Source organism: Coturnix japonica, chromosome Z (assembly GCF_001577835.2).
Source record: "Coturnix japonica isolate 7356 chromosome Z, Coturnix japonica 2.1, whole genome shotgun sequence".
Lineage (NCBI taxonomy): Eukaryota > Metazoa > Chordata > Aves > Galliformes > Phasianidae > Coturnix > Coturnix japonica.
In genome coordinates this window covers 44,517,035-44,543,314 of record NC_029547.1, presented here as the reverse complement: position 1 = coordinate 44,543,314, position 26,280 = coordinate 44,517,035, and the positions used below count along the sequence as shown (strand labels likewise).

General features: G+C 36.6%; 1 protein-coding gene across 4 annotated transcripts in view; it reads left to right on the top strand.

The window, feature by feature from the left end:
* The window catches only part of PAM (peptidylglycine alpha-amidating monooxygenase), a 112,504-nt gene that overhangs the window by 17,424 nt on the left and 68,800 nt on the right, over positions 1 to 26,280 (top strand). The window contains exon 1 of one of the 4 annotated variants that reach the window (XM_015849428.2): positions 8,179 to 8,289. The exons of the other annotated variants lie outside the window; for them this stretch is intronic. The gene's annotated coding sequence lies outside the window, so the exon portion shown is untranslated. Of the gene's footprint in view, positions 1 to 8,178; positions 8,290 to 26,280 lie in introns of those variants that run through there. 4 annotated transcript variants of the gene reach the window in all.

The window sequence follows — 26,280 nt, the reverse complement described above, 5'->3', positions numbered from 1 at the left end:
TTCCTCCTCCTGTTTTTGAAGGTGGGGATGCTATATTAGCTTTACCTCAGTGCCTTTCCCAGCCACATAGTGATATCTACCAGCTCCTTCAGTACTCCTGCATTTCATCAGGGCTCACTGGCTACAGTTTACTTAATCATTCCCTGATGCAGTCATCTTCTACCATCTTAATTGCTTTTGACTTTCCACATAGGTGTCCATGCCTGGAATGTAGTTACTTTTAATAGGACATTTCCTCATGTTTTCCTAATGCAGAAGGAGGCCAAGAGTTTGGCTAAAACAAAACATGCTTCTCTGTAGGCATGAAGTATTTTATGCTGTAATTGAGTGGGTTTTATTCTGATGGCGGTGACCTCTACTTTAGCGGTATCATTCCTGCTCTGTGTTAACATTATTCTAGTATGTGAAGGTGAAGATGTGGTCAGCTGTCTGTCTTGGAACACTCTCTTCTGCCTGCCCCTGTTGATTTGACAACAGAATAATATGCTTTTAAAGAGGTGTGATATTTAGGGCAGGGCACACATCCTAGGCAGGTGGTTGGGCAGTTATCTTGAGCCCAGTAGCTCTTGTCAATTGCGTTTTTTTTCATAGAAAATGGACTTAAGTCTTGCCAACCCTTCAATTTCAAACTTAAATGCTGTTAATGCGTGCTCAAAGAATGCTCCTTGAACCCAATAAAGCAAATATTATTACAGTCTGTATTTTTGTCTTTTATTTAATGTAGCTTTTGGAAAAGGGAGGGTAAGAGATTTTGTAATGTAGCAAACCATTTCTCATCTTAAAACAATTCTAGCATCTTGCATATGTGAATTCTCTAAGGCTATTTCACTCGATATACATAATCTTTGCTTGTTTTTTCTTTTTCTTGTTCTTCAGATCTACTGCAGATATCTCAAAGCTTAAGTATATGCAGTTCTATTTTCCCATGAATTATACTCTAAGTTGTCTCATTTTTACCAATAAGGAGTAGGGAAAATCATCTTGTCACACGGCACCAAATAGGGTTAAACCTGGTATATCCAGCTTCGTGGTTGTCACTTTTGACTCATTTGCAAGCCATAACTTCAGCAGTGGAGGTTGTCATGTTCACAAATTTTTAAAAATAGCTTGTTTTTTGGTAGTATAATGAATGGTTATATTCATTATATGTTCATATATGCTACAGGTTCATTGCTGTACAGTTACATAAAACACGAAGCAGTTATGTCGCTTTGTTGCTTGGGATCATATGCCTGGGAGCATATGATTTACCTGGAGAGAATATGATTTACCTGGTTAGGTGCATTCTGATCTTTGACACATATCTTTCATTTGTATCAAATTATGTCAGTTTGTATTCAGTGACTCCTTATGAGTCATGTCAATTTTTGCTTTTTTTAGCATCTTTGTTGCTGAAGTTTGTGTGGTATTTCCTGGGATTCATTTTGCAAACTAAGCGTAGCATAGGTAACATACCTGTGTTTTTGGGCCTCCCTTAAGGAGCTATGTGTTGTCATGGCAGCATTAGCTCTGGAAAATAAACACTGAAACTTTCTGAGGATGAGGATTTGGGTGTTGGTGTTCTTATTGTTCAGAGATAACAGCTGAAATGAGATTGTTCAGCAGTGTCACTACACGGTGCGGCCTGAGACAGCAGTACTCTTCCCTGAAACCAAACCAAAATATGGTTTACTAGAATAGATATGCTGGCTGACATTGTGTGTTTAATAGTTAGCTGCTGTAGTAGCTGATTGTTTTATGTTCCAAGCAGTCTGATTCACAACAATTGAAGAGCGGTGGCATCATCCATACTGCTTATAGTTTTGTTAAAACCATTTGCTATTTCTTGGTGAAATTCAACTACAAAATACCCTCCTGTAACAATGAGTTTATTTAAATTGGCATTAGGGACAAGTATTGCATGCATAACTAGCAGAAATGGATTTAGATTCTCAGCTAAGTGAGTGTTGTTAATCTTCAAAGGAGAGCTAAGAAATCAGAGGGATCTTGCAATATCTCCATGTAGGTAGTAAGTCAAAAGGGGTTTGCTTAAAGGTCTGTTAAACTACTTTCCTTAGCATGCTATGTCTTTCCAGTTTAAGAAAATATTTATCCTAATGCTGTTTGTTTTCTGTACACTGCCAAACAAAGTTCCACTTAAATTACTAATCCTCATCAGAAGCATTTTAAATTCTTTTTTTTAATGCTTTCACATGGAATTCTAAATTTGCATTCTTTTTGCCTACGTAGGTATAGTATGTGTGGGGCAACTAAACAAGTCAAAATAACACATGATCTGTTTCCTTATATCAATGTTTTTCTTCTTAATGTGTGAACCCTTCTTGGGGAGAATGTTAGAGCTGTGTATTCTGTTCTTGTGACAGTTTTGCATGGATTGCTGTAATTTAGTGCTTTTATTTTCCTATTTGTCGTACAAATTTTAAATTGACTAGTTCAAGTTTGTCTGTTGTCTTCTGATAATGTTGACTATTTCAAGTCATCTGTAAGGGAAAATAAACCTTTCAACATAATCTGTGTTTGCTCACCTGCAGGGCCTATATGGAAAAACAAATGACAGTGTAGGGTGATGATTTCACTGTCAAGTCTCCACTGAGCTAATTTAGGGAGTGCCACCTTGCTAACCTTGCTTGCCAAATGTTCTATAAGGCATTCCCTTGTCCTGAGTAAATATTACCTTGGTCAAGACTTACCTTTTATATTTCTGTCTAAAAGTTGGATAGGAGCAAGTGAGCATCACAGATGCTGTGTGCTCCTACTGTAAAGTATCCAGTACTGAGATTTACAAGCTCCAAAGTACTGTGACATGGTAAATCACTTCAACATGAAAACAAAAGAATTCTCATCTACTGAGCTTGTCTCTTCCTCAGACTTTTCTTGGTTACAGGAAAACAATTGCAATTACAATTCTAAGTTTTCTCATCCGTTCCTTTCAGCTGGGATTTGCTTATCTGGAAAATTTAACCCGCTTAGTTCAGAACGTCTCGTGTTTGTCAACAGTCTGACTGTTTGAGGCTGGGAATATCCATGGCAAAAAAATAACTCTTGCACTATAAACAGGTTGTATGCTTACCCAATTTTCTGTAATAAAAGTTGGAGGCATCTTAAAAATGCTGTGAAAAAAAAACAGAATCATTCTTGTAGAGAAAAAATTCTTACTGAAGAAAAACAAAGTATGCACAAAGCATGAGAACTTTATGAGATTTAGAAATCTCATATACCTAAACCTATTATGTCTCTTGGAGTAGAAGTGTTAAAATTTTGTGGATAATGGTGGAGTGGATTAAGGAATAGATATTTCGTTCTTTCTAGTATATGGCTGGTTTTCAGTGTGCTTTAATCAGCTCTCACACTAGCAAAGCAGTGAAGAAATAACACTTAGTGGCAGAAGGATAACCTTATTTTAGGGATAAGCAGCAATATTTTTGCTATGTGTGGATGAAAAGCTTTGCTGTCATTCCCATAGGCAGGACTGCAGAAGCTATCTTATAATTAAATGTGCACACGACGCAAAGGGAGTGGAAGGAGGTTAGTGTGCCTTTCTTTTTCTATATCTGTGAGGAGCAGTTGGGCAGAGCAACGTCAGGGTATTCTTAGATGATGGAAAATTGTGATTTGTTTTGAAATTCTTGTCTGAAATGCAGAAAACTAAGAGGAACAGTGGAACTAGTGGTGGTAAATGCCTCATTATTTCACTCTCAAGGTGTAGTGAACTGCTCCATGCTTAGATATAAAAGTAGATACTTGTGTGTGTTGATGTTCTCACATCTCTGATACATTTCTTCAAGGGGAAGTTTTGTTTTGTGCAGAAATACTGCAAATGTTCATCTTCAGAGGTAAGCTTGAGCTGTAGGAAGAATCTACTGAACCTATTTTGTACTACAGTCTATACTGTAGTACAGCATACTGAGTGCATGCTGTTTGTGTAAGTAGGTTGCAACATGACTATTTTAGAAATGTGTAGTTCTGTGTCTCTCTGATTCATTTTTTTTTTCCCACTTTTTTTAGCTAATCCCTGGCTATTGCTTAAAGCAAACTTGCCCAGGCAGGAGACATTCTGTTCAGAACCCTAATTAAGTGGTTCACAGATGGAGAAAAATAGAACGTGTTTCAGGTGCTTTGAAAACAGTTTTGTTTCCTTTTTTGTCTCTCCCTTTATTTTTTTTCTTTTTCTTTTTCTTTTTCTTTTTCTTTTTCTTTTTCTTTTTCTTTTTCTTTTTCTTTTTCTTTTTCTTTTTCTTTTTCTTTTTCTTTTTTTCTTTTCTTTTCTTTTCTTTTTCTTTTTCTTTTTTTTTTTCTTTTTCTTTTTTCTTTTTCTTTTTCTTTTTCTTTTTCTTTTCTTTTCTCTTTATCTCTATGGCATATTGTGAGCCCTGGCTATTATTTTTGCTTGTTGTCTAGCTGTCAGTGACTGCCTGAAGAGATGGGCAGTGGTGGCAAAGTCATTCTAGAGAACTGCTTGGTGCTTTCTCACCGTTGCAATTATCAGCAAAGATGTTGCGTTAGATTAACTGATAGAGTGTGAAGTTATCAAGGGATGGACGTAAAGAGCTTGGAAGGCCTTTTAAAATGAACAGAACTTAAGAATATGATGTTGTGATTGCAAAAGAATGCAAGCTAATCGGTTGTTTTCTTTTTCCCTACTCTTTCTATTGCTATTGAAATTAGATTTTGGTGATTATGGAGCATTACAAGCTTAAGAGTATGAAGAAATGATTGCATGGATCTGCAAAATTGAAATTAAGATTGCTATTGTATACACCAACTGTAATTTTCCAATACTTGACTTTTTAATCTAAAGAAGGAGTTTGTGTGCTGTTCTCTCATTGTAATTTGCAATCTCATTCTAGCATATGCCAGTGCCTTAACCTTGTGCCTGTCTATTCATGGCTGAAAGTACCATGATTGCTTACTCTTTTTCTTCTTGGAACTCACAGTTAGCTTAAATCAGACTGTAAGAAGTATGCAAAATGATCTGCTGGAATTTTGTTCTCTTTTTCTTGTTTCCTTTTTTTTTCTTTTCCCTTTGGGACCACCCAAAATTCAAACCCTTTGTCTGAGAGTGGTGTCCAAATGCTCCCTGAAATCCAGCAGCCCATGCCCACCACCCTCTGGTGCAGACCCCTTTCCCTGACCCCCAGCTGCCCCTCCCTGACACACCTCCATGCCATTCCTCAGGCCCTGTTACTGTCACTGGAGAGATAACTGAGAGAAGACTTCCATTATGGGTTTTGTAAATAAATATAAAATGTTCCTTTTCTCCAAAGAACAATCTACTGCCTATTCTTATTTTGTTTATAAATCAATGAAGTGAATTAGCTTGAGAACTTCAGGAAAGAGATTTTAGAATTTGCCCAGCAAAATACATCAATAGGAGATTTTAGCTGAAGAAACAAAGATAGTGCCTTTGTTAATAAATCAAGACATGCAGGTGATGGTTTTATTGGAATTATTTACTTTTACGTCCTCTGGGGGTATGGGCTTCATTTGTTAGTCATTGAAAATGCTGTTCTTCCTCTTCTCAAAACTGGATGAAATCTGTAGTAAATGTGTTGTAGGTGAATGTTTCTTTAAAGCCTGTGTGTGACTTGGCAATTGAAGATCATGGAGGTTTTCATTTTCATCCTTTGCAACTAACTACATTTTCAACTTTGCTATCAAGAGATTAACGCTTCAATTGCCGTTCAGTTGCTGTGGCCCTTCTGGTGTTTGAGCGCACTGACAGGCACTAAGTAGCTTGTTAAGTCAGTCTCTAAAGGGGCAGAAAGAGGCTGTGTGGCTTTCTGCTTATGTTTTGAGCTGCTGTTTGTTTCTGCATCTGCTCATCTGCTAAGATGATTGCTGTTCATGCTCTCTGAGGTCCTCATTCCATCCCAGCAGAGAATTAAAAATAACTGGTTGTGGCTCTCTTCATGGTTGCAGTTAGAGTGAATTAAAACTTGAGAAATGTATGTAGAACTTTGTGATAATTCTCCAGCTCTTTTTTAATTTCTGTTGTATACATTAATTTACTTTTTTCTTGATGCTTGATGTGTACATAGCATTTCATGCATAAAGCAACAGGGACTGTGGTGGAAGGCAATACATTTCTTCATACCTTAGTTTGGTAGTTTAAAAGCCAGGCATGCATGCAGAAAGCTTGCTATGGCAAGTAGTCTATGTATTGTGAGTAGTCTCTGTGCCGTGTTTGAAAAAAGGGCACTAACACTTAAAAAAACAACAACAACAACAAAAAGCCACACTGAATGACAGCTGACACTTTACATTTTTGGAATATAAGGATTAAGATTCTTAATCTACCACATTGTGATTAGAGTTTTCAACCTTCCTGTGGGAAGCGACACTTCCTCCCAAGGGTTTGATTAATGTTAGAATTGAAACTGTGATGTACATTAAATAACAGCAGCTCTTCTTGACATCTCAAATCAGGGAGAATCCTAACTGATAAAGCATATCTGTGGTCTCTGCATATTGGTGCAAAGCTGGCAGCAGCCTCTTGAATTGGAGGCAATTCTGATTTCAGTAAAAAGAAGTAAATGTTTCTGCATAGGCAGACTGCAATCTGGCAGAACCCTGTGCATTTTAACCAGCACCTTGTGCTCATTATTGGATAATAATGGTGTGTGTGGGTGCCAGATTGCCAGCCACAAGGTTCAGTATGGTGTGATGTGTTGTCTTCCCAGGTGTGAACCAGCCATCTCAGCTGTGGTATTAAAGAACTTGTATAATGAGTCATCCTATGAACTCTAGGCTTTAGATAAGAAAAACCTCCTGAAAGTGCAGTAGCGTTACTGTTGCAGAATTTCATTTATGCATTTATACATTGGAGATTACCCTTTTTCATTATCTGATGCTTGTGGGAAAGGGGAGGTGAGGACTAGGATGAAACAGAAGCTATTTAAGATTTCTCAATTGTAGCATTTTATTTTTTTTTTTAAGGAAAAGAATGAATTTTAAGAGTCTACCTTGCTGTTCTGAGCAATAGACAAAAATGACTGATTCTGTCTTTTCTGGGTAACTACCATATTCAGTTTAAAATTCATAATTGATCATAGTGTTCAAGGAGAAGGTTACCCTGGGAGGAGATGACTAGGAGTGAGAAGCTGAGTTTGTTTGGAAATAAAAACTGAAGTGTCTTCGTAGATCTGTAATTTGTCTGTGTCTAATGAAGCCTGATTCCACAGTAGTACTATGATAGTTAATTCAAATGTATAAACTGTGATTAATTCACACCACCCCACCCCCCTAGCCAATCTGCTACTGTTCCCCGTGCCCTTATGAAACAAAAACCAAAACAAACTAGTTGGAATTAAAACCTAAAACCAATGTGAGTGGGTGGAGTTCTCCCCCATCTAAGGCTTGCATTTTGGCTTCATAATAATTCTGATCAAGTTGTTATTCATGTAGTTACTTTGTAGTTTCTAAAATTGGAATAAGCCCCAGCTGAGCTATTTGCATGCAAAATGAAGAGGAAGTACTGCAGTTTTCTTGAAAGTTTAGCCAAAACTTCACGCTCAGCTCTCTCTTGGCTATATCATCTCACAGCTGCTAATATTTACACGAGCTTTGTCCTTCCTAAGTGGTGCACTCACTGACATAACCATTGAAACTAAGACACTCAGATGAACGTGTGACTGCCTTAAAATTTTAGAGCATGTCAGTTTATATTGTACCTGAGCCTTAGTATTAGGATTCTGGGTTTTGTTTTGATTGATCTGTTGACCCTCAGTTACAGAAGGGCATCTGATACTTAAAACTGTACCATTACTTTGTGAAATAAACATCTCAGTGCAATGATATCAACGTGTGCAAATAGAGAAAACAAAATACAAATGCTTATAAAATTGCTACCTGACAGTATTATTTCTTGACCTGTGACTTCTGGCAGAGCTTGCAGATGTCAGAAAATGTCAGTAATGGATTCAGGCTGTGACACTTGTCACTTAAAAAGTCACATCACAATTAATAGATTCAGGATTCACTGAGCTTTTTCCTACATGGTGTCACACTCGTTGCATCTGTGACAGCCTTCATTTCCTACTTAGCAAATCGAAGCCTGGTAGCAAGAGCCTCAGGAAGTTGTTAAAGCAATTAAAGGCTTCTCTCTCACAGTACATTGCATGGTTACCATAGTATCCTCTGCCTCCAAGTCTTTACTGATGATGTCAGTATGCATACAGGGGCTATTCAGAGCATCTACATGAAGATGATTCAGCCTTTGCTAAAGATCGTAAGCGTCCCTCCATATGTTCTATTGTCTAGTATCATTTTAGAAATTCATGAGGCTGGAAGGTAAGTGGCTTTTTCTTCACATTATTATTTTTTAATATCCTTACACTGTAAGGCATTGCTTTTTTTGGTCCTCTGTTGCATTGTCCACAAAATGAACACTGTATTTTATTTGAACTAATTGCATAGGCTATGTAAATTAAACTTGGCAAAGTCCAGCTAATCTTCATCAATAAGAAGAAATGCAAACTAAAAAAATATTTAATGAAAAACTGCTTTACTGAGTAATTAGAGTGCTTTTTGGTGTTGTGTTTTTTTGTTTTGTTTTTTTTAATAAAATGAAATTACTTTAGCCCTTAATTTTAATGATCAGAAGAGCACACAAAATATGTAATGGTAGCATCATCAAAGAGAAACAAGTTAAACCTTTAATATGAAAAGGAAAACAACAATAAAAAAGGGGGAGGGTGGATAGAAGAATAAAGAGTGAGAATAGGGCCACATGAGTAAAGGGATAATTATATGGGGTAAGTGTGGTTGAGCATAGCCTACATGCAGTTCTGCTTATGTAAAGTGTTTTTAAGTTCTTACTGAAATACAGTCATCCTTCAGCAAAGAAGAGGTTCTGGCTTTTTATACTGAGTAGTGGAAAAGCTTAGTGAAACACTGGAAAAAACTGATGTTGAAAGGCTGAGTGGTCTCTTGCACATTTTGGCCTTGCAAGCTAAGTTTATTGGTAAGCCCACCATGAAAAGCCATTAACTGTTTGGTTTTAGAATTTGATTTTTTTTTTTTTTTCCCCTTCTTTCAGTTGACTTTTTTTGACCATGATTACATTTGGCTATTATCAATATTAAATGTTTTTCTAACAAAAACCCCCACAGAACTAAATCCAAACAAACAAGCAAAAAATCACCAAAAAAGCCACCACCACCTAAAGCAAAGCACACACTGAAACAAACAAACCAAATCAAACCAAAAACAAAGTAGCAACACCAAACCCAAAAAACAACCCTGCAGGAACTAAGCTGTAGAATTATAACAAGCATTCATTGTGTGTGTTTGTTTGTTTGTTTTTAATGCTTTAACTTCATCTTGGTTTTATAGTCTTGAGTTCACTACACTGAAAATTCTGTGTTTTAGGTCTGCATGAAAATTATGCTTAATATTTACAATCAAAATAATTCTAGTAGTGGGAGTCAGGGATAAACTATTGGTGCAAAAGAAAATAAATTTGTAAAAAGTTGTTTGTTTTTATTGTAGCAGCAAAATATACATTAATGCAAATTAAAACAGTGGATTTTATGCAAGACACCAGTTTACTCCTTTTTTTTTTTCCTCTTGACAGCTTGCAAATATCTTTTTCTTTAGCTTACCTGTTTTATTTTGTGTGCTCTGACCACAGTGTCTGTTGCTTTGATTAGATAGTGAATTGTCTGGGAATGGCATCACTGTTTCTAAAGTGAAGTACTTAGTATGCTGTGCCTATTAAATAAGGCACTTAGGCAGTCTAATGCTATGTCCAAGATGGGGTCAGGAAGTGCTATTAATCATGGTAGAAGAGATGCATTAGAAGAGTTAGACTGTCTGGTGACAATCAAGTTTTATTCTTGGATTTTTTTTTTTTTCTCAGTCCAATTAGCTTAAGGATTTTTTCCTTTCTAACACAGAAATACTTATACTGTTTTTTTCCTCTACTACTGCATCATTACTTGATATTAGTATAAAGAACAACTTTAATTTTCACATTTGAATATTAATTTTGTATGGATTACAGTACATTACATTATTTAATGAATTTAGGTGTTCTGTATATTTTTACTTTAATCTGGAAAGTTAGACAGCATGTAAGGAGAGAAAAAAATGATTGGGAATGAAATATTGACCTGTTAACTATATTTAACTATTACAGTTATTTTGAAATTGCTTTGCAACTTTCTGGAAAAATCCATAGCTTTTAACATATGATTAAATGTAAAAATATTTACATACTTAGGCACATTAAAGATCCATTCATAGTTTTACCTGGACTGTTAAAATGAGAATATCTAAGATCGTGCCAGTGAGTTCTAAATTGAGTTTATAATTTTATCCTATTTAACCTAGATACTAATTATTACTCTTGTGGTATACTTAACCTCTTGAATGAAATCATTAGTTTCAAATGCGGCTTTCTGTAGTATGGGCTAGCAACAGTTGATACAACCATTTTTATAATCTCTGGAAGTGTTTCTTGTCCCAGAAGATGTCATTTGTATTAATTACCTTTTTTTCATTGTATTTTCTCTTCAATGTATGCATTAGTTTTTAACTACAGTCCCAATTAAAGGCAAAATGCTTTTAAAGGTGTCTTAAAGGAGTTAAAATAGCAGTTAGCCATTGATTGATGCATTTTAGATTTGCTTTTAGACTGCTTTAATTGTTACTAGCTTCTGGATGCAAACAGTGTTACGTGATTGTCACTGAAATGTGGCAATTTAAGAAAAATAAAAGTTCCAGGGCAAAGTTTTGAGAAAAGAATGTATTTTTTCACCCACTCCAAATTGTTTAATGTTGCTTTTGAGAAACTGTTGTAAGAAAATATTTTCTTTGACACAGCTGTCCCAAATGTAATGCAAGGGAGATGTCTTTCTCCAATGCACAGTTTTTTTCTCCAGTGTCTATTGTTGTCTCAGGATGTAAGCAGTAGTTCAGGGCTAGGGGCTTCTTTTTTCCTTGCTTTGTGCACTTCACTTTCCTTTTCTTTCATACCAGAGCTCTGGGCTGCAGGTACGGATTTCATTGGCAAATAATTCTTAATCAAAACAAGACTTCTCTTTGTTCTTCCACTGTAATCCTGTTAGGACGTTCACAGGGGTTCATGTTTGAGCGGACTCTGATTGTATTGTGAAATTACTTGGGATCCTCTTTTGGACTGGCGTCATTAATCACTGGCTTGTTTTCCCCCTTCTGAGTAGAAAATAAACAAGATGAAGTGGTGGCTAGGGGAAAGGATATATACTTGCATGGCAACAGCCTTTCTCAGGTCTTTAAGCTATGTAATCATGAATTCTGTCATAGGTAAGAAGGTAGAAGTCAGAAGGGTGGACATACAGAGTATAGCATCTGAACACCGACCCTTTGTTGTGGTGCAGCTTTGTGGCTTTTGAAATCTTTGTCTTCAAGGCAGTTGCTGAGTGGAAGAGCCCTTAGCTGGTAGGTGTGGTCATAGTTAATTGATTTAATTGGTTTAAGTAGAAAGTTCTTGCATATTCTTCCTACAACTTGAGTTACTGTTCAAATGAAAGAGAAATTTTTTGACCTTGTTTGAACAAAACAATTTATTTTAAGATTTGGCAGTAAGAATGTGCTGTTTTTAAATGATGACCAAAAGAAAAAAATAGCGAAAAACTTCTAGGCAAGGGCAGTGTAGAAGACTGCTGCAGCAGCATTAACTTTAATATTAATCTTGTCTGCCTGACAAAAGTCCATTAGGGTTATATGATGAAGCTAGTCTGCAGAGCAGTGAAAGAGCTGAGAGGCAATGGCAGGAGAGATGCAAGCAGCAGCTAGCCCTGCTGTGCCCAGCCTACTGCAGAAGCCATCAGATGCCAGTCTCCGAAATGCCAGATGAGCCCAAGGGCAGGAGGAGGTGGCAGGGTCACCCTGTAGTGAGGGCTGGGAAGGTGGACGTGCCTGGTCTGGTGCCCCTCCTAGAACTGTCAACTCAGTTCACTGACAGTCCACTGACAGTGGGCTATCAGTGCCTTTCAGAATGCAGGGAGACTGCCAGGGAGCATGGGACGCAGGATGCCATGGGAGTGCATTTTGTCGTCGTGTCAGACTGCTTATGAGATGAGTAGGGGCAGAATCAGAAGTTTGAAATGGTGTAGAATGAGGTGATCTAAGGATGAGTATAATTGGGGGAAAAAATGAATGATCAAGGGCTAGCTGCATGTAGGTGGCAAGCAAGTCTGTACCCTGATTGGGTACTTCCTGTGTGTTGTATCCTGTCATCTCCCCTTCCAGTCTGTTACCTACTGAGGTATCTGATCTGCGTACACAGGCCCAGGGCTGTGCTGACTCAGGGCATGACCACAGTGCCTGTCTGTGATGGGCCAGACCTCAGCAGGTGGATTGAAGAGCTGAAGACACAGAGTTTGTAATGTTTTCCTTAGTTTTGTCTTCAAAGAATGCAGCATCTGCCTTGCCCCTACCCCTATCTCCCCCCACACACACACACAGAAATTAATCATAATGAAGGAAACGTGTAGTCTTTGAGAATTAATCTGTGATATTTCCTCAACTGCCTTCTGTCTGGTAAGACCTTATTTGTACACATATTAATGGAACATGGAGACAAAAGATTTGCAGCTTGCATATTGACATAAATCAGACAAATTGTGTCCTGTTCTGGCTAAGTCATGTTTGCTGGCAGGATGTGTGTAGTGTTTTAGTGTTATCAAAATAAATTTCTTAGAGATGTGATTTAAGAGATGTGATTTAAGAAGTTTGGACCCTGTGGTCAGGAAGACTACAAAAGTAGAAAAATCCATATGCAACTCTTGTATGTCTTTTGTATCATTCCAGAAGTCCCCATGAGAACTTTTCTACTGTGTTCCTCATATGTGTCTTCATGTGTATAACACAGTGGTTATAAAAGAAGTGGAACTGGTAGCTTGAGCTTCTTTGAAATGGATTCCAAAAGTTTGGGGGGTTTTATGTATACTTCTAGTATATACTGACTGATAACCTGTTTTCATCCTACTGGTTTGTTTATCTCCAAAATTGCATACTCATGTTTTGAAACTGTACCTTTTGGTGTTGGCTTTGTTATCATATATTCCAAATATGATTACTTTGCAATGATGAGGAATTAAGGTGATCATTCTTTGAAATATAAAGATGAATATAAAACAAATGTAATAGCATACTGAGAAAACTGCTGTAGCCTTCTGTAGAGCTTGCAGCATCGTGTTTTGTGTCTACACTGTCGTAACTACAGCACCTAATTTTGAAGAACTTCTTAGGAAAGCAAAATAATCATTTGACACTGTTCGGCCTGTTCTACATGAGGGGGAAGTAGGAGTTTGGTGTTCCTTGTAGGGTTTCGTTTTGGATGCCCATGGGATTTGTTTATGGTACGATTTACTGGCCTTCTTCTCTTCCCAAGTTGCCTTATTGATGATTCTGTGATCTGAATGGGAGTTAGTGATGAAGCCATGCAATTATTTTGCTTTATTTTGCTCTAAGTCCTTTGGTTATTACCTCAGAACGTAAGTATTGCTGTACTTCTAACAGAAACATTAATTTATCTTTCAGTTAGGTACCTCTGTTTCTGTAGTAGCATCATGTATTACCTCAAAGAGGTTGAAGGTGAGCCGTATGTTCTTAAAAAAAATCACTACCATTTTTTCCAATGCATTAAAATTTATATCAGAGGAAGGTAATTTCCACTGGGGGTGCTGTAAGCACCATACTTGCAAATAAATTATATTCACTTTAGTGAAATTTGCGTAGTTTAAACTGAAAATGAATTTGATATGCACTTCTTAGAATGTAATTCTGTAATTCCAAAAGTAAGCCAAACCTCCTAGATTTCTGTAGAAATGAAGCAGTTGTATACCTCTGCAAGACACCAGAGTTTCTCTTCTTTAATTATTGAGCAAGTACAGTAGTTAGTTTATCAATCTGGTGCTTCTTTTTATATTATAGTATGTAGGGAGTCTTTTACCATAAGTCCTTATGGACAACTGAAAGAAGCTTGAGTGCAGTGTTGAAAGTTAAGTCAATTGTTCTCTTTAAATGCTTCAGCTTCACAGAAATAATGCTATAAAGCTAGTGCAGAAGAGCAATCAGATTTCTATTGTTGTCATTGCTGAATTATTTCCAGTTACTTTTATTTTGGTTACTTTTCTAATTAAAAATTGAACATAACTCAAAGGCTTTGGAGGCTTTTGCTTTATCAGTAAGGCATCCATGAAAAGAGGGCTGTAGTCTGTTTTGTAGCGCTGAACAGAGTAAATTTTCCATAGGGAAGTGACATATAATTTCAGAGGGCAGGAAAGGAGCATGCCACCTTAATCATTAAAGTAGGGTAGACCTTCAGTATGGTGTGCTGACTCAGTGTTTAAATACAGCTTTATACTAAGAGAAAGAATACAACAATACAGAGTTTCCTTGCGGTTTCCCTGGAGTATCCTAACCTAGTTCTTGTGAACCGCTCAGTTCAGTGGTAAGCCATTCCTCCCTTTGCTGCCTGGGAGCAGGTTCCTGCTATAGCTTTCCTGAGAACAGTGGTGACAAAGTGACTCTTGAATCCCCTGGCTGGCAGCTTGCTGTTTCAGTCCTAATGGACATGAGCCCTTTTAAGTGGCTCACAAAGGAGGGAGAAGGCTGATGCAGATCCTTCTTCAGTCTGAAGATCATCTACCATTCTCAAACCATTGTTTTAAGAATAGCAAGAGGGAGTCCAAAATGACTAAGCGTGCCCTTGATTTTAAAACAGGGCACGTGGTCAAATGATACGCACCATCCCATGATTGCTGGAAATCTCAGGGAGAGTATGTCTGTTTTCACATTTGCTTACATCAATAGAAAAACTTGTATCCTGGGAGGTGAGAGGCATAAGGCCATTACACTTTTGTTGGAAAAAGGCATTAAACCTGCTTCTCTCCTCCTGAGGAGGCAACCACATGCAATTCTGTACCTTTGTTGGGGAAAGTCTCAAGTTTGATATGTTGTAGAATTTATTTCTTTCATCAGCTTATAAAAAACTGAAATTTTGATGCCGTTCTTGGTCATGAGACTTAAAGAGCTTCCATGAGTCTATGCTCTTTCAAGGTATTAAGAACCCAGTGTGCTTTTTATATTACTTGTTAGGTATAGTAGGCCAACAGTAATAGGAGTTAGCAAATAAAAATCATGAACGATAAATATTGAATTTGTTCTTCTGTAATTAAAGTATGATACTGTAATAGGAAAATACATACCTGTCATTCTTAGCTCTAACATAAGCTTTCAGAAGTGTCCAGTCTAATTACGGTGCATTCTAGCTCTGTTGAATTTTATTGAGGACACTGTGACTTCACAAGAATCAGATGATGACGAGTTGTGAGTAGCAGTTTGGTGCATGTGGAACTGATTTTAGTTCTTGGCTTGGTCCCAGGATGCCTTACAAGAGACTCCTGCTTCAGTTCCTATTCTGTATAGTAAATTAGCTACTTGTTCATGTTACAGAAGCTCTCAGAATAGAATTTGGTAATGATTGCAAATTAGTCTCTTTAGGTAGAACTACTGCTGCTGAAATACCTGTCAGTGTACACAAGTACCCACTATTGTTACTGTTTGTATTTCATATTCTTCATCAGTGTTACTTAGGAATGATTTTGTAACTCACCAGTGTACACTTTTTTCTTAGCTTTATTCACTATTTCAGAGCTCCAAAATGCTTGTGTTTTACATTTCAAGTAGGATTTAATGTTTTTCTTCATTTTAGGATGATTATTGCTCTTTGTGTTAGAAGTAGGTTATTTCCTTTATGTGGTTTGGTTTTTTTTTTTGTTTTTTTTGTTTTTTTTTGTCATGTCCGTGTGACATCAGACTATGAAATGTAATCTAAAAGCTTAATGTGGATTTTAGATAACACTTCAGAAATGAAACAGGCAATAAATATGGGGTTATTGTTTCCTAAACATAATATTATTTGCTGTTCTTCTGTGCAACATAGAAACCTGAAACCTGCTTTTGTATTTTGATGAGTTGAAGTGTTTTTAACAGATGCTTTATTATTGTTATTTTTTTTCCAGTAAGCTGTGAAATTTTGTTCATATTTCAATATTTATACTCACTCTCTGGTTACAGTGCATAGTAGCTAGTCCTGGGTAACCTCCTTTAGTTAACAGTTTATCTTTTAAAGTTACCAAATTGTGGAATCACTGCGGTTATGGGGGGTGGGATGGTTTTGCTATAGTAATTAAGACACAGATGGAGTTCATTGTTCAAATATATTTGAGAGGCATATATTTAGTCAGTGTTACATGATGCTGAACATAGGCACCATCTGTCTTCAGCCTGCTTTAGAGTGTGGTCTTGGGAGAATATCTTCTGATTAACACGAGATAATTTTATTGTTACTACTTAGGAAGGTGTCTGTCTCCTGCCCAAATAAATTAAAAAGAAGAGAAAAAGGAATGTAAATCTATACTGCCAACTAAGGCAGAAAAAGTGACAATCATAGTGACATCATTGGGCAGTGAATTTTTTGAGCATTTGTGTCTGTTGTTGTATCTAATAAATTTATAGTACAAGAAAACCACAGTGAGAATGTTTCCAGTCTTGGGCAGTACTGTGGGCTAAACTTTTAAGAAACTTTGTGTCGTTTCTTAAGTTTATTTATTTAGGAGGTTGTAAAAAAAAAATCGTCTCCTTTAGGTTTTAAAGTAATTAAAATATAGATGTATGAAAAATTGATATAAATATTTACTTTTCCCAATAGGGAATATATTTATCTTTGGACTTGCTCCTTGTCAGATTTTTTTTTTCTTCATCTCCCATCTAATCAAAACTCAGATTTTATTTAACTATGAAATATAAAATTCTTCTGTTCCTCATGTGCTTGCCTGGGCATCCTTAAATGTGATTTAAGTGGAAACAATGCAGGCACATCCATTGGAGCTGTCAGCCTGAAACAAAAGATTTAAGACAACTGTGAAGTATTCAAGCTTTTCATTTCAGGAAAATGCTGGAGTAAATCTAAATTACAATGCTTTAAATTTCAGAAGTAACCATTTCATTGCTTATCAAAGCAAACACAGATGCTGAAGGCAAAGGTTCAGATGGTTGAGCTGCAATGCCATTGAGTTCATGGCTTAGAGGCAGGAGTAGACTGTCTGGGCTGGAAAGCATGATCTGTCTTTTGAGGCATTTTGATTTTCTTCAGCTCGAAGTTTGTTTTGTTCGTCATTATCACAGGCTTGTCTCTGCTGTGGAAATTAAAGCAGTTTCTGCTACTTGAATAATACAGCTTTCAAAATGAGCTGAATTTAAAATAATAGCATTCAGCTGAGAAAACACCTCCACTCTGTTATAAAAGTTAGATGACTTCTTGAAAATTGAATTGGTTTTTGCACTGTTTTAATTTGAGCTCATTGATTCTGCTCACGGGTATATTTCATTATTTAGATAATAATATCTATGTTTTGTTTCATTCTGTACTATTGTGAAGTTTACCTGTGTTTCTCTGCCAGTCCAGGAGACCTGCAGAAAGCAGGAAGGAACTTCAGTAAGTTTAAAACAAACTTCCTGAAAGCTAAACAAATCTTTTCAGTGAATTCAGCTTACTGTTACACAAAGACTTTTTAAAAATCACTATTATCTTGTAAGCACCATACATAAATCAGTGTTTCATTCATTATGATTATGGAAAAAATAAGTGATTTCTGGTTCTTAGATTTGATTCCAGGTATACCTGTTTAGTTTTGAAAGTAGTGTTGAGGTTGTTTTGAGCAACAATACAACCACAAATTTTTGATTACTTTTTAAAAGTGATCTTATTATTTGCAGAACAAGATTTGTTTTGTGAATAACCGACAGGTATATATTTTATAACTCATTTTCTTACTACAAACAGAAGACAAAAATGCTGTCCAAAAAAGGAATCAACATTCATATCTACTTCTGTATTTTAGTTTGTACAGCTTTAAGATTGACAAAACTGTAATTAGAGATATTGAGCACTGATCTGTATGATGCTGTGACTTTTTGTGACCAGTTGTCTTTGAAACAAACAAAAATTTCACATAACAGCAATCCTAATATGCACTCGTGTTTTCAGAGCAGCATCTCAGGAAGGTACTTGTAGCTAATGCTTAACATTCTGGAATTGCATGCTGAGGAGGCACAAAGGTACTGCAGTGTAAACCAGCTGTCTACATCTTGTCAGCATTAGCTGTTGAAGCCCTCCAGAAAGCTGTCAGATTTTCTACTCAACACTGCCAATATCAGGGTAAAACAGAACAATATTGGCTTGTATTCGTTGAATGTTTGGTATAGCCTGAATTAGCACTAACAAGGAAACTTTTTCCAGAAGCACTACAATGATCATAAAATTATATCAAGCCTCTCTGTATAGCCTACTGAATAATATGAAAGTATTTCTCTTTGCAACTTAATACCGAGTCTGATGATTCTCTTAAACCAAAGCAGAGCCTGAAACTGGTAAATAATGAGACTCTTGTCTGATGATTTAAGAAAAAAGAAAATTCAAACAAGGAAAGCAAGAAACAATACTGGAAACAATGGTACCTGTTTTTACTGAAGGATGACTGTAGGCCAGGTGTTTTTTGTCTTGCCCTTTAAAAATGTTTAGGTCAGGTTTTTTTTGTTTTTTTTTTGGTTTTTTTTTTTGAGCAGGATTAAAATCTGCTCAAAACAATTTGGAAACAAATGGGAGATTACACAGATGCTAGCAGTATGTTTTTGGAAAGTTCTTTCATGTGGCTTGTGTGTGGTAAGGAAAAAGAGGGCTTTCCTTCTAGCAGTTGCAGAATCATAGAATTGCCAAGATTGGAAAAGGCTTCTAAGATCATCTAGTTCAACCATCCACCTGTTACCAATATTTCTCCACCAAACCATGTCCCTCAGCACAACATCTAAACATTTCTTCAACACTTTTGGGGTCTCTGACTCCACCACCTTCCTGGGCAGCCCATTCCAGTGTCTTACCACTCTTCTGGAGAATTATTATTTCCTAATGTCCAATTGGAATCTTCCCCGGGGCAACTTGAAGCCATTTCCTTTCATCCTATCATTAGTTACATGGGAGAAGAGGCTGTGGGATGAAAACAGCCATATCACGCCCTGTGTGATTCTATTGGTGTATTTTGTACAGTTACAGCACTGGTAAGTAAAGCTTTAATCTGAGTGTAATCCTATCTCCCTCACCTGTGCAGCTCAGATGTTTTGCTGCCTACCACAGTTCACCTGATGATGAGCTTATGTGCATATTATGGTGGAGCTCCAAAGAAGTGGCCATCACCATATTTTCTCAGGTAGCTTGCTCTGAGGAAGTGGCAACGAATGGATGCAAACCTAGGCTGGCAGTTAAACTTCTAGATAGGCTTTATTGGGTCTACTGAGGGCACAGAACTGTGGAAATGGAGAGTAGTGTAGTTACATTTCAATAGGTAACTTTAATTTCATGCGATATTTCTGGTGAATTCTGTAAGGAATTCTTCAGGTCTGAACTTAAAGGCAAATGTTGTTCTTTTAGGAGTTTTCTTTCGTGTTGCTGCCCTCACTGGAGAAGTAACATCACTTAGTGTTAGAAGTGATTGTTTCTGCTGTGTTGGAAAGGAAGATGGTTTTGGAACTGATAGTTCTCAGTGTACTATGCCCCCAGCTGTGGCAAGAAAGTTGCATGCATTGCCTTACTCTGAGCAAAGCATTGACCCAGCTCATGTTTACGTTCTGTTTTCTTGAAATTACAGAGTGGTTGTCTTGGAAGGTCTGTGTAAGACCTCACAGTTCCAACCTGCAGCCATGGACAGGGATGTCATCCTCCGGATCAGGTTGCCCAGGGCCTGGTCCAACCTGCCTTTGAGTGCCTTTGGGGATGGGGCACCCACAGGTGCTGTGCCAGGGCCTCACCACTGTCTGAGTAAAGAATTTATTTCTAACTTGACTATCCCCTATCCCCTCTTCTAGTTCAAAGCATTTCCACATTGTCCTGTCATTATCAGACCACGCAAAAAGTTGATCTCCATCTTTTTTCTTTTTTTTTTTTTTATAATTATAATTATTATTATTATTATTATTAACCTCCCTTCATTTTCCTCAAACATCAAACAGATACAGCTTCAAAGGTATTTTAGCTCAGGTTTGGATACCTAATATATCTGTGATCTGAGTTTGGGATTTTTTTTCCTTGTTGTTGTTTGCTTTTATTTAACATTTTTTAAACAGGCAATTCCAGTACCAAGGCCTTAGTAAAATCTTTTGCCTTTTTGTTTAGTAGTGACATGCAGTGGTTGCAGAATGCAGTATAGGTTTAAAGAGAATACTGTATGAAAGTACAGTATAGGTTATTCATTAGGCAAGATGAGACATCCAGTTGTTATGTGTTGGAAAACTGAAAAATCTCTGTCAATTGCACCAGGTAACAACTGAACGAAGAATGTAACAAATTTCCTTATTGCCCTCCTGGTTCCACAGTATCTCAACCCTCCTGGTTCCACAGTATCTCTCTGCGTTTCCTCATCTCTATGCAGCTCTATTTTTTATATACCCATACATATATGTATATAAATAGCTAATTCTGTTGACTGATAGCCTCCAGGCTTAGAGAAAGACGTGAGAAGGAGAAATTGTAAGGCTGGGGGGAGGTAAAAGGAACTTTACAAGGTCATGGCCATTTCCCTCTCAGTCTTTTAAATGTTTTGATCAACTAGTTTCACCTTGTTGATGTTATCTTAATACTTTCTTTATATGATATTCTTGTAAACAACATATGTAATGATTGCCTAAACTTCTGCTACACAAGTGCAAAAAATCTGCCATGGGATTTTTCTTTTTTCTTTTTTTTTTTTGTTAAGAAATGCCAGCCATTTGCTTGGTGTTAGTCACCTCTGCTTTCAAGTATTATGTGAATAAAATACCCTTAGCGTGATTTATGAAGTTCTGATAAAGTGCTGTGATTAATTTTATGTAAGTGGTAGATGTGAAGTCTTTGCTGGTACAAAACACAGATTTCCCTCTTGAAAGCTTTAGTTGGAAATGGCATTCACTTGCTGCACAGAAACAGCACTCTGTGATAATTCTGTATTCCTCGTGAACAATGGGACTCTATGTAAACCATTAAACAGCCATAAGAGGATGATTGTAAAAATGTTTTACTAAAGGAAATTGCAAGTACTCAATGGACTGGCATGAGTAGCTGCCACAGTAATCTAGTTTTGTGTAGAGAAAATTGGCATTGAGTTTTTAAGCCTAATTTTCAGAAAGATGTTTATATCTAAATTCAGCACTCCTTGTTTTTTTCGTTCACAAGCAGTCTACCATGCCCTAATCTCTGGGTACAAAGTGCAATTTAGACCATGAAGTGTCTTCAGGTTTCCTGTGTTCCTATTTCCAATTTCACATTTCTATCCATTTGTGAGGCTCATGGACCATATGTTCTGTAGTATCTCTGGCACATGTTTCTGCTTTGTAATCCTGCAGCATTTTTCCACAATAACAGAATGTTTTGAGTTGGAAAGGACCTTTTGGGAAAGAATACGTAGAGTTTGTTTTGAACCAGGAAAGAAATGTTGGAGTTCTGCTTTCCTATTTCTAACATTGAAGGTGTCCTGAGGATTTCAGCTGAAGAAGCCCATGCTGATCTTGAAGTCTCAGGCTTGCTGTTTGTTTTCATTATTTTGTCACCTAACTTCCAGACTTGAATTGGAAGCTACTCTGCATCTTGTTGCAATAGATTTTGCAGTGCCTTGATTTCAAGCTTGAAGTGCCGGAAGGCAGTCCAAGTCGGGCAGATGTGGTAAATTTGTAACCTTGGAAATTACAAATCTTGTTTGAAGTGGTGAGTACAGGGAAGCAAGGCACACGGTGTTGGTTTTTCAGTGTTCTGTGCTCTTTTCCAGTCCATATCACTCCATGTGAACATCATAGTCTGGTAAGTGTAATGAATGTATGATGCTAAAATGCGTCTGTTCTGTCCATTGCCACTATTCAGGCTGCCCAGTTTGTGTGGACTGGTTTTTCTAAAAATCAGATTTTTAGAAACATTTTTGGGGGTTACTCGCTAACCTTATTTCACACCTATTTACTTACTTATTTATTTTTAGTCAGTGAAATAACCTGCCTGGCAATAAATTAATAACTGTCAATTAATGTAACCCATTGGACAAAAGTGCTTCCTTCCTTGAAATAGTAGTAGCACTGTAATCATTAACAATTCCCAACAAGCCATCTAAGTAGTGACCTTCCTGCTGGTGGAGGATCTGCTTCTGTCACATACTGAGCAAATTTTTTGGTTAAAAAAAGATAGAGGTCGTACTTGATATCAAAGTATGTAACGAAGTATATATGTTTTTTGTGTTTTGTTTTTTTTTATAAGTAGCTAAGAAGTACTTAAAGCAGGACAATGAAATGTTTGTGTAAACAGTTTTTAATGCTGACCTAAAAACTTCCATCTTAGAGAATGGAAAGCAAAACAGAAGTATTTCAATCTGAATGCCTTCAAGTATGATACTTGAGAAGTCTTTTGGGATTCAGTTTTGGGAATTCAGCTTAAATTATTTACTTCCAAATAAAAGTGAAAATAGAAATAATTTTTATACTTAAATCTACATAATGTTTTGCTTAGCACTTCAGAAGTAGTTGTAGGGAATAGTAGCTTAAAAATAGCTCAATATATATTTCTTTATTATATATGTATGTATTTTTTAATTGTGAATTTTAGAAAACTCCATATAGAATTTAATTTATTTGCTTATTTTTCTTGTATAACTGAAAATTCTCACCACAGGAGAACATCATGCAGGAAAACAAATTTTTTTTAAATTTTTTTTTATGTTGTATAGAGTACAAGACATGTTAAAGAAAAATGTTTGCTAGTTAGCTTTTTTATTTCTCACCTCTGTTTAAAAGAAATGTTATTTTTCAGGTTTTTCACAATTTTGAAGAAAAATAAGATTGGTAGAAGTTGCTAGACATGTAGGTTTACAACTGGCTACATTGAATCTGATTTTGATTAATGACAGTGATAACTGAACTGGTCAGTAGGAAGAGTGAGCTCATCAGGGGGATGGGAATGAGACAAATGAAGATATGTATCATGTAATGTAGGACATAAGTGGTAGTGTTGTTTAGGCTATTCTTAATTCCTTTTCATAAAATTATGTTTCTCTGTAACTAGAATGAGAGTAGGGAGATAGTCATACTTTTCTTCAAAGTCTGAACTATCGTTAAATTTGAGAGGTTTTGAAAGGCTTGCTTCCTGTGATATTTACCTTTTGCCATTGTTTATCAAGCCATGATGCCAGTAGTTACTCTGATACCTTCTGGGATAGCAAGGTCTTCATGGATCACTTTCTTCTTCCATAGATCTATTAGTTAGCAAGCATCAGAATGGAGTTCTGGGCTAAATCAATTGTGGTGCTTAATAAAAGACGGTGTTTTGACAAGACAAGTCACTGATAAAACCCACCTGTTTTAATTTCTACTCCCTGAGCATCAAAATAGTTACTTGGGAAATAGGACGGAAGAGAGATTGTGTTCTGAAGAAAAAGACAAACTATATGTAATGCATACACAGATTGTCAGGTAGTCTTAATTAAAAGAATGAAGTTAAACTTTGTGTTTACCTACCAAACTGCTCCTTTTGCCAGTGAGGTGTTGAGTGGGGGCAGGCAAGGGAAAATTCCTCATGACACTAATATAAGGTCCGCTAAGAATGACAATAAATGACGAGGCAAGGAACTGAATCTTCTCTTTAAAGCTGAAGAACTCTTTGTAGTTTTTTAATTAGAGGGGATCAATTTAATAACTAGAATAGTCTTCTGAGATGAGATGCTTACAGCACACATGCTAAAGCCCAGCCCTGAGGAACTGATGTGCAGTGGAGCTTCTTAGAACTTTGTTTCATTTTTTTTTATTGGTATTATAAACTTGTATGTATGTGTATATATATATATACATATATATATACAAACAAAGAGAGATAACATAAATTACTCTGGAACGTCATTGAGCAGAGTTGTGCAGTAAAGAAATCTTTCTTTCCCAGTCCTATGGAGGTTTAATTTCATCATTTTAATCCAGTTCTCCTACACCTATTTCCTTTTTTATTTATTTATTTGGTAGCCATTCCATTTATTTAGCAATTGAGCCAAAGAACAACATGTTTCAAAAAAACAGTATGCAGTGTAAATTTTTCTGCATCACCTTTCCAAATCCTTCTGTAGCTGAATAGCATTTGCCAGGTGGGAGTGCAGCACTCTGACTCACTCTATTGTGGAAGCGAACAAGCCTGAGTGAGTCTGAAGTTCTTTCCATACATATCCTCAAATCTCTCCTCACAGACCAGTATGAGGGAGGGAGCATGTCCTTGATGATTTATTTCCCCTGCTTAAGCTCTGGTCTGTTTTCTTTTGATTTGAGGAAGCAAATACAGTAAAACTAGTATCAAACTTTACCACCATTTGTATTCTCCCTCAAGACAAATAGCAGTTAATTTCCTTTTCCTCCTATGAACATTTCATACAAAGACAACATAAATGTTATTGAGAGAACCTTTTATCAACATTACCCATTAAGTCGTCAAGCTGGCTGTCAGTTGGATTTGTGCCTGAAATTTGCCCAGACTTGGGGCATGGGCTTGTTCTTTTTTTTTTTTTTTTTTTTTTTTTTTTTGCATGTGTTTCCTTGCTCTCCCCCAATTGTAACTGCTTCACTGCTTGACATTTGTTTAGTTTTCCGTGCTATCATATGGTATTTGTAAGGGCTTTTCTTTCTTACACTACTGTTCGTGTTTAACTTGCCTGCACTGAAGTCAGGATATTATTTTATGAAATCTCAGTGCATATTTATATATGCCTAGAATTTTGTAGGCTGTTACATTTCTCTAAATTCCAATGTTGAATTCTTCAAAAACAGGCTGTGTTTACTGTTTTTAGTGTTTGAATAATTTTCAGGAGACTTCGTTTTTTAACAAACTAGTGTTTTCCATTGTTACTGTTGAAACATCAAGAGCGGTTTCAGAGATCATTCTTAACAAGGGATAGCCATTACAAAAACTTATTTTTCTGTGGAAGCTTTGACCTTTTCTGTGTATTAATTGGCTCTGTTAAATTTGATTGGGCTTTAACAGGAGATAATTATTTCATCTGACTTGTTCTTTGCTTGAAAAAAATAGATGTTGACTTTTTCCATGCAACAAAGCCTTGCATGCTCTCAGCATTTGTTTCTTACATTGGTTTTACTTTCTGCATATTTTTCTTAATTCTTCACTTCTCTTTCTGCTTTTCTGCCTTTTCCTGTTATTTTCCCATATTTAGCGGTGAGCTTTAGAAAGGAAATTTGGACTTCTTGGTTATTCATCTTTGTCCTGTATATTCTGTCTCTATGGACAGTTTACAGAAAGCCTGGTGCTTGTTTTTAACTTTTATTTTTACTTTTTAAAAATTCCTCTGAATGTTCTGCTGAAAAACTAGACAGCTTCGTTGCATTTGATTACATTACTATTAGCATTTTTGTATTTTGTGGTAGCAAAAATTCAACTAGAAAAAGGTTCGTCTTATAGAAATGGAACTGTAATAGTAGAAAATTCGGTTACCTGCTTTTTGTGAACTTAAATGATCCAGTTGTTAACTACTGCTGAATTGAATTAGGTACAATTATTTGCTTTTTCCTCTCTCCCTATTATCATTTATTTAAGGAGTGTCTGTTCCTTTTGGAACAAGGAAACACTGCAAGATTAGTTTTGTATTACACTCACAAACTTTTTATATATTAATGAATGAGAGTTACTTGTGTTACTTTCATGGAGCTAAAATGCTCAGAGTCTCAGTTTATCTACATCTCATGTGCTCCAACAGGTCCAGTCTATCTTAGATGGTGATCTATTAGCTCAGAGTGGAGAGTATCCTACTACAGCAGAAGGCAAAATTGTTTTGTTTTTTGTTTTTGTTTTCTGGGGAATAGTGGAGTGAGGGGGAAGTGGGGATGGGGTGTGGTATATCTACAACCCTATTTCTTATATTTCTCTTAAATATTCTACTAGGAGATGCTAGGCTAAGAACTAAATGGTAGTTACTGCCTCACTTTACTTCTTTAAAGGTGGTTCCCTCCATTGTCTCCATCTAAAGTGTCTCCCTGCTAAAAGATGCTTGTACAGGTGGATTTGCCTGGGTTGTGCATAGGGATGTGCAGTGTCCAGGCTGTGAGGGGGTGTTCCCAGGCACATAGGACACATGTAAATAACCTGGCTGTATGTATGGTGGTGCCAGAATGGGAGGATGTCACTAGCAATAATTGATGCTTTTCTCTCCTAGCGGCACACGCTTGCTTTCTTGTTTC